This window comes from Theobroma cacao, chromosome 6, assembly GCF_000208745.1.
Source record: "Theobroma cacao cultivar B97-61/B2 chromosome 6, Criollo_cocoa_genome_V2, whole genome shotgun sequence".
In the NCBI taxonomy this organism is placed as follows: Eukaryota; Viridiplantae; Streptophyta; class Magnoliopsida; order Malvales; family Malvaceae; genus Theobroma; species Theobroma cacao.
In genome coordinates, this window is record NC_030855.1 from 9,213,209 (window position 1) to 9,220,751 (window position 7,543).

Below are 7,543 nucleotides of genomic sequence, written 5' to 3' on the forward strand. Positions count from 1 at the left end.
CTAGGATGCAACTCCGAGATTAATTTTCATCTGAATCAACTATCAACAAACTGTCCTGAGCCTGAAAAATGATAGGAAGAGGGGTGAGATTACATAATCCCAATGAGTAACAATTACCATCAAAAACATTTAAAGCTGAGTACATGAAGACAATATAAAAATGTTCTATCTTAATAATGTTCATAACGCAAAATTTGTTTCGATCTATACCAAACCATTTCGTTTCATCAAAATTTCCTAGCTTATGAATTTTGTAAACTTGGCCCCTGCCATAATTATTCTCGCGGGTACCTTTGTCAAGGTATCCCACTGAGACCGCCAAGGTTGTTAAATGTCCCATACCCATAAACATGTTTTCGCATCTGACACACAGTCGTTCCTTGGCGTTGGCTGAGTTTGACTCTCATGTGGTGGCCCAAATGTGAGGTGCACTCAAATCTTACCTCAGGAGATACTTCATCCAACATCTCCCCCCGGAGGTAGGTGTATAATTGGGTTACCGTGCCCCTCTCATAGGTAGTCCACGGAAACCCCCACCACTGCAATGACCATTAATATACCACCAGACACATAAAATTTTCAGTAGCATAATATGGCAAATAAAATTTAATCCAGTCTACCGAGACCAATCTAAAACTGTTCATATATTTCATGTCAACCCCAAAAATTTAGCCATCATGCTAGCATAATGTCATAAGCCACAATTTCAATAACATATAAAATAATAAATTCAACACCGTCTCCATATACTTAATTTTCTCAAAATAATATTTGATTTCAAAACCAGCATAAATCTCATTTTTATTAAAAAACATTTTAATTGGAAAACATAATATTTTATAATTTAAACTCACCATTCAATGAAAGCGTCAAACAAGTATAATTACTCTAGATATTTAAGATGATAAATAGTCCACTCACTGTATTAGGAGTAGAAATACTCATATTTTCAGTCTGCGGGTACAGTCCTTTACCCGTATCCAATGGCTCAGCACCTAGCCATAAGCCATGACACATATTCCAATTAAATTGTGTCTAACAGTCATAAGCTATTTCAAGCTCAATATATATGCATGATATGAAATGAAAAATGCACGGATAGCCATCTAGACCCAGTATTGGCCTAAGTTAATTTTTCATCCGATAAATTGGCCAATGCGTCCAATTTCACTCCAACTTGCTCCATTTCTTTTTTAATCCCTCAATTCACCAAACACAAACTAATTAACACACAGTTAGGCAAAATTTATCTTCACTTTTCTTCTTGGAACTTTCGGCCAACAATGGTACACTAACTCCATGATTTTTCCTACTTAATTTTCTCTCCATAATACATTAATTCCTACACCAACAACTATTATTTCTTAATCAAATCGTTTGGAATAACATCCCATTCTTCCTCATTATTCACTTAGAGAATTCGGCTATTGATGGGCACCAAACCTTTGGCGGTTTTCTTCACTTGTTTTCATGCTACACATCATTAATCACCTAAAAACACTAACATACCTAAAAATCAAACCAATCCAAGATCATTCTCTCTCCATACCCATTTTGCCTACCACTTATTCACTATGAAATCATGCTTCTCAACCATAGAAATAAGAAAATAAAACATGGGTATTGTAAATCTCGAGTAAAAACTAAAGAATGTTCACTTTACCTTGCTTAATTCCTTGGAATCCCACACTTTTTCTTCAATTTTCCCACCTAGGGTTTGTGTTCTTTCATTTCTTCTTCACTTCATGCTTTGGTCGGGCATATGGGTGAGACTAAGAGAGTTTTAAATAGATTTTACAAGGAAATTCTAGAATGATCCAAGCTTGACACATGGCATGTTTCCATTGGTCCATGTGTAATACTTATCCATTAAGCAATCTTTCTCCACCACATAATATGTTTCAATTATCAACAATGTAAAATGGTAATGGCTGAAATCCATGGGCATGACAAGTGTTAGGTGGTGTAAAATTCCAAAATTCCAACTTTGCCCCCATAAACTCATAAATTACCGTTTTGCCCTTAGGACTCCAAAAATGTGAGAATTTAAATTTTTCACCTCTGAAACTCAAATAATACTCCAATGAGTCAAATGTGATCAAAATGTTCTCTAAAAATTCCCATTTTGTCCTCAAGTGATAAAATTACCATTTTACCCTTAGAACATGAAAATTCCAAATTGACTCTAATTCAGCCCTCGAACTCCAAATCATCATTTTAAGTCATTCTTGAATTGTAAAATTTTGAATTTCACCTTAAAATCCCTATTTGACCTAGTTCGAGGCTTAGATCAACTTTATTTTACCTCTAGGTACAGTACCGACTTCTATCGATTTTTCAAGGCTCTCCTAGTATGTAAACATGTTATCCATCACATGTATGTCATGATAAGTATTTTATAAAGTCGGGCTTTATAGAAACTTTCACCATACTTGTGCTATTTTGACTCAGTCCGCCTGTCTTATCAAATATCCTACACAAAACTATGAAAGAAATCAACAATAACTCTTCTTGAAGAAAATTAAAGAATAATAAGTGAAATTGAAGTAAAAGAACTTAAATTAACTACTCAACATGTAATCTAACTTAAACTAGACAAACACTTAAAATGCTAAAATTTGATCCTAAAATCTTAAAGATCTAGCTATTTAAACCCCCAAAATGTGTCAAAATAACTCTATATAATAGAGTTCTCAAGAGCCATACCTTATAATTGCTATCCAATGCACTCGTCTTGGAATAGTGGGGCTCTCCATTCGAAATTTTCCATTCGATACCTAGATTACATAGTAAAGTAATCACTTCATCAAAATCAACTTAACCATTTAAATACTACTCATATTCATCATTCTCAATTTCCAATGTGTTGTAGAACTAATTGATTACCTGGATGTCAAATGCTACGTGGTGACCTTTGACAAAAGCTTTGCCATTGACATGCTCGTAAGCATTGGCATAAAATTCTTACACTGCCATAATTATTGAAGCCTCAACATATGCATAAAATTGGTCCCATTACCTCTTAGTAATAATATTATGTATATCACTATAATGCGCGACGTGAATGTCAATACTCCATTTTGGTGTGAGTATTTCTTGTACGAGATATTGAGTGTGTTGCAATGCAACTTTAGCCTGCACGAATTTACTTCTGTCAAAGGGACCACTATTGCTTGCTTTTACTCTTTCAGGGGCCATCTTAAAATTCCTGCAATAAATCTTAATAAAGCACAAAACAAAACAAAGCATAAAAATTTGAAACTACCCACAATTCATAATAAGCTCACAAGTCAATCTCCCCAATGTCAAAATTTACAACTCCCAATTATCAATTAAGTGTAGCAAATTAAAAATCAGATTTCCACAATCCTAGCAACTCAAATTCAAGTACCAATGTTATGAAAACTATCAATCAAAACCTCAATCATAATTACCTATCTCATAATTTCTTCTAAGTTCAATATCTTCCATCAAAAACTAATTTCTCAAGAACAATTTCCACAAAGATTAATAATATTTGAAAGAAATTATGAACTTTCTTGAAAAATCTAACACTTGGTGCCTGTTAGAAGAGTTGTTGAAGATGGAACCTTCGTTTGGTGAGATTGGTGGCCAAAAGCTTCAAAAGTTTTTGAGTGGGTAAGTTGAAGAGTTGGAGAGATAGAGGATTTACTTAAAAAAAAGAACAGAAAACCTCAATTTTTGAGGTTTGGAGGTTACAAAGAAAAGAGGGTTTATTTTGGGCTCCAACACGGAGTTACGGCACCACGGTGTTAGGGCCTCGACCTTGTGTATGGGAAAGACATTCATTTGGGCACCACAACGCTGGTCTTGTAGCACCATAACATTCTCTTCTTGGGATTTATATGGAGGTGGGACATTACTTTGGCAACGAGACATTGGGTTTCCTAGGGCCATAATGCTCTCTCTTTTATTTTTCTAGTACCTGCAAAAGAAAGTAAAAAAATTGATTAGCAATAAAGATTAAATTTAAATAAAAACAAAAGGCCTCCCAAGAAGTGCTTGATTTATAGTCATCAACTTGACTCTTTCAAGTTCAATTGGCGTTACGCAAAGAGATTAAGGATCTTTGTCGATCAATGCCACCTTCTACCAATTAAAATTCTAGTTACGCAAGTACACATATCGAAAAGATAATAAAATGGTAAGTAAAGTATCAATCCCACAAAGAATTGATCTAAAATGTTGCTGAGTACTAAAATTAAAACAAGTTAGTTTTATTCAAACAATCAAAAATTTAATAACTAATTAAACTAAAAACTAAACTAATTAACATTAATTAAAAATCTAAGCAAAAATATAATGAAATAAAAATCATATTGTAAAAAGCCTAAGATTATAATATCCCTCACACTTAATTTAAATCTTACCTCTTTCTTTTAACTTATTCCAATGGGTTGACATGCGAACCTAAAGTCTTCAATTATTTATAATGTTCTCACGAACCTCTTATAAAAATATCTACTTTAACCAAAATACTATATTCCTATGTGAATTAAGATTAAAACAGACTCATCAAGTTCAAGCTCTAATACTGGCAACATATGGCATATAGATATAATCCTATCCTATACACAAATCAACTTATTCATTCAATCAAATAAATATGATCATATGCTATTCCAATTTTAGTCTACAGAAAAGCTCCATTTTCCAAGTTTGTTTAGGTTCCTAGATCAATTTAATTGGTGACTAGGAAATTAAAAGCATTAAGAACAAATTGGAATAAACAATTCAATCCCATTGAAAATAAGCTAGAAAGAGATTAAAAATTAAAACTACCTTGTGAGTTCAATTGCAATCCTAGAAAAATAAAATTAGCTAGACATAATGAAAATAAAAACTAAAAACATATGAGGTTTAACCATGAAGAGTTACATGAAAAATAAAAGCTAAAGAAGAAGACATAACAAATATTTGCATTCTTGCTCTCCAAGCTTCAACCTCAATTTCTCGCTTCTTGAATCTCTTAAGGTTGTGTTTTTTTTATGTCTATATAGCTAACTTCTCCTTAAGCTAACTATTTATAATCTAACTTAACCTAATTTTACCTAAAGTAGACTACCTTAGCCTAAAAATTCTTAATATGGGCTTAGAACAAGTGTAGAGCTCAATAGTCTTAAATTGGCTCACATAACTTCCTTTCCCGTACCTTTATCTTGATTACTACACTCCATTAAATTCTAATGCAATTTTCTCCATCTTCAAGGTAGAACTGCGTAAAGTGATCTCATTATTCTAACTCTGTCTCTTAGCTTTCCAATGGTCCAAGAATCACATCATTTGGAGTTCTGGAGAGAAAGTTATTCTCAAATTACCATGACATATACGAATAGGGTCTAAACTCCTTAGACAACTTTCTTCATCCAATTAAGCCTTATTCTTCTAGAATCCTACAAAAACATAAATAATAAACATAAAATTAAATTAACTTCATAAAAATAAACTAAATAAAAAATAACTAAATTCTAACCTAAACTCAAGAACTTAGCAAACTTTTGAGTACAAATTGAGATAAAAATAATTTAATTTCATAGAATTATAACCTCCCCAATAGTGCTTGAGACGCTACCCATTCGCATTGAATTTTGTATTCAAACTCTCATCAGCTACTTTTGTTATTCTTTGAGAGAATACTTTCATGACAATGAAAGGTCTTGACCACCCAGCCTTGAGCTTACCCGAAAATAATTTCTAGTGAGAGTTATAAAGTAGTACATGTTGGCCTACTACAAAGTGGCACCCAATGGCTTTCTTGTCATTCCATCTCTTGGCCTTTTCCTTGTAGATCTTGGCATTCATGTAAGCTTTTAGTCAAAATTCATCCATCTCAGTCAACTGTAGAAGATGTTTCTCACTAGCCACTTGGAGATCAAAATTTAACTTCTTAATGGCCCAGTACGTATTGTGTTCCAATTCCACTAGAAGGTGACATGCTTTTCCAAACACCAATCTATATGGAGACATACCTATTGGCATTTTAAAGGCAATTCTGTATGTCCACAGTGCGTCATGCAACCTCTTGAACCAATCTTTTCTGAATGGACACACAATCTTCTCCAAAATTCTTTTTATCTCTCTATTGGACACTTCTACTAGGCCACTTGTTTATGGATGATAAGTAGTTGCAATCTTGCGTTTGACTCCATATTTTGCTAGGAGTGCCTTAAAGTACTTATTGCAAAAGTGAAAGTCGTGATCACTTATTATCACTCTTGTGGTACCAAAAGAGTGAAAATTTTTTTTTTTTCAAAAAGTTTATCATTACCTTGAAGTCATTAGTTGGGAATGCTGCAGCTTCAACCAACTTTAAGGCATAATCTACAGCTACCAAAATTAACTTATTGTTGAATGAGGAAATTAATGGATCCATGAAGTCTATAACCAACACATCAAAGATCTCCACTTTAAGGATGTTGTTGAGTAGCATCTCACGTCTTTTTTATATGTAGCCCATTCAGCACCTGTCACAGTTTAAAACAAAATAGTAAGGATCCTTAAATAAAGTTGGCCAATACAGACCCAATTGAAGCACTTTTTCCATAGTTCTGTCCCTCTAAAAGCATCCACCTTAATTTGAAGAATGGCAATGCCGAAGTATGTCTTCAACTTCTTCCTCTAGAATACACCTTTTAAGGATTCCATCCACACATTGCTTAAACAAAAAAAAGCTAATCCCACATATAATACTTAACATCATGAAGAAATTTCTTCTTTTGATGGAAATTTAAATAAAGAGGTAAAAGATTACTTACAATATAATTCACAAAACTGGCATATGATGATAATCTATTTTGATTAACTCGTAGCAATTGTTCATTTAGGAAAGTTTCATTAATCAAAGTTGAATCTGTTGGGATTCGACCTCATGCTCAAACATGAAAATAATCAATAAATTAAAATAATATAACACAATGAAATAATAAACTAGTATTTAATCAGAGAAACAGTCGAATCCTACAAGATCAATGTTTGTGTTTTCATGTAACTTTCAAATTAATTATGAATACACGTAAGTTTAAGAGTTACATACCTTGCTCTAGATATCGTAATCAAGCACCCATTAAATCAAAATCTTTGCTTCTTCACCTTTAGGATTTGTCAAATCTTCAGCCACCCAAGTGTTTGGCCTCTAACAGTAATTCACACAGTGATCAAATAAAATCTTCTCAAAGGTAGGATTTTTTACTTGTGCTAGCATGTTTTGTTTCTAAAACAAAATGTCAAGCCCGGCTCTACAATATGTTTATTATGCCATTCTTACATAAGAATGCATGTTTGCTTACTTGGGTAGCTCAAAAATTGTTAAAGGATGGCAATGTACCAAATGGTACAATTAAGTTGAATTAAGCCTCGAACTAGTCCAAATAGAGATTTTAAGATGAAATTGAGAATTTTAAAACTCTAAAATGACTTAAAATGGTGATTCGGAGTTTGAGGACCAATTTGTAGTCAAATTGAAATTTTCATGATCTAGGGGTAGAATGGTCATTTTACCAACCAAGGTTAAAATTGGAATGTT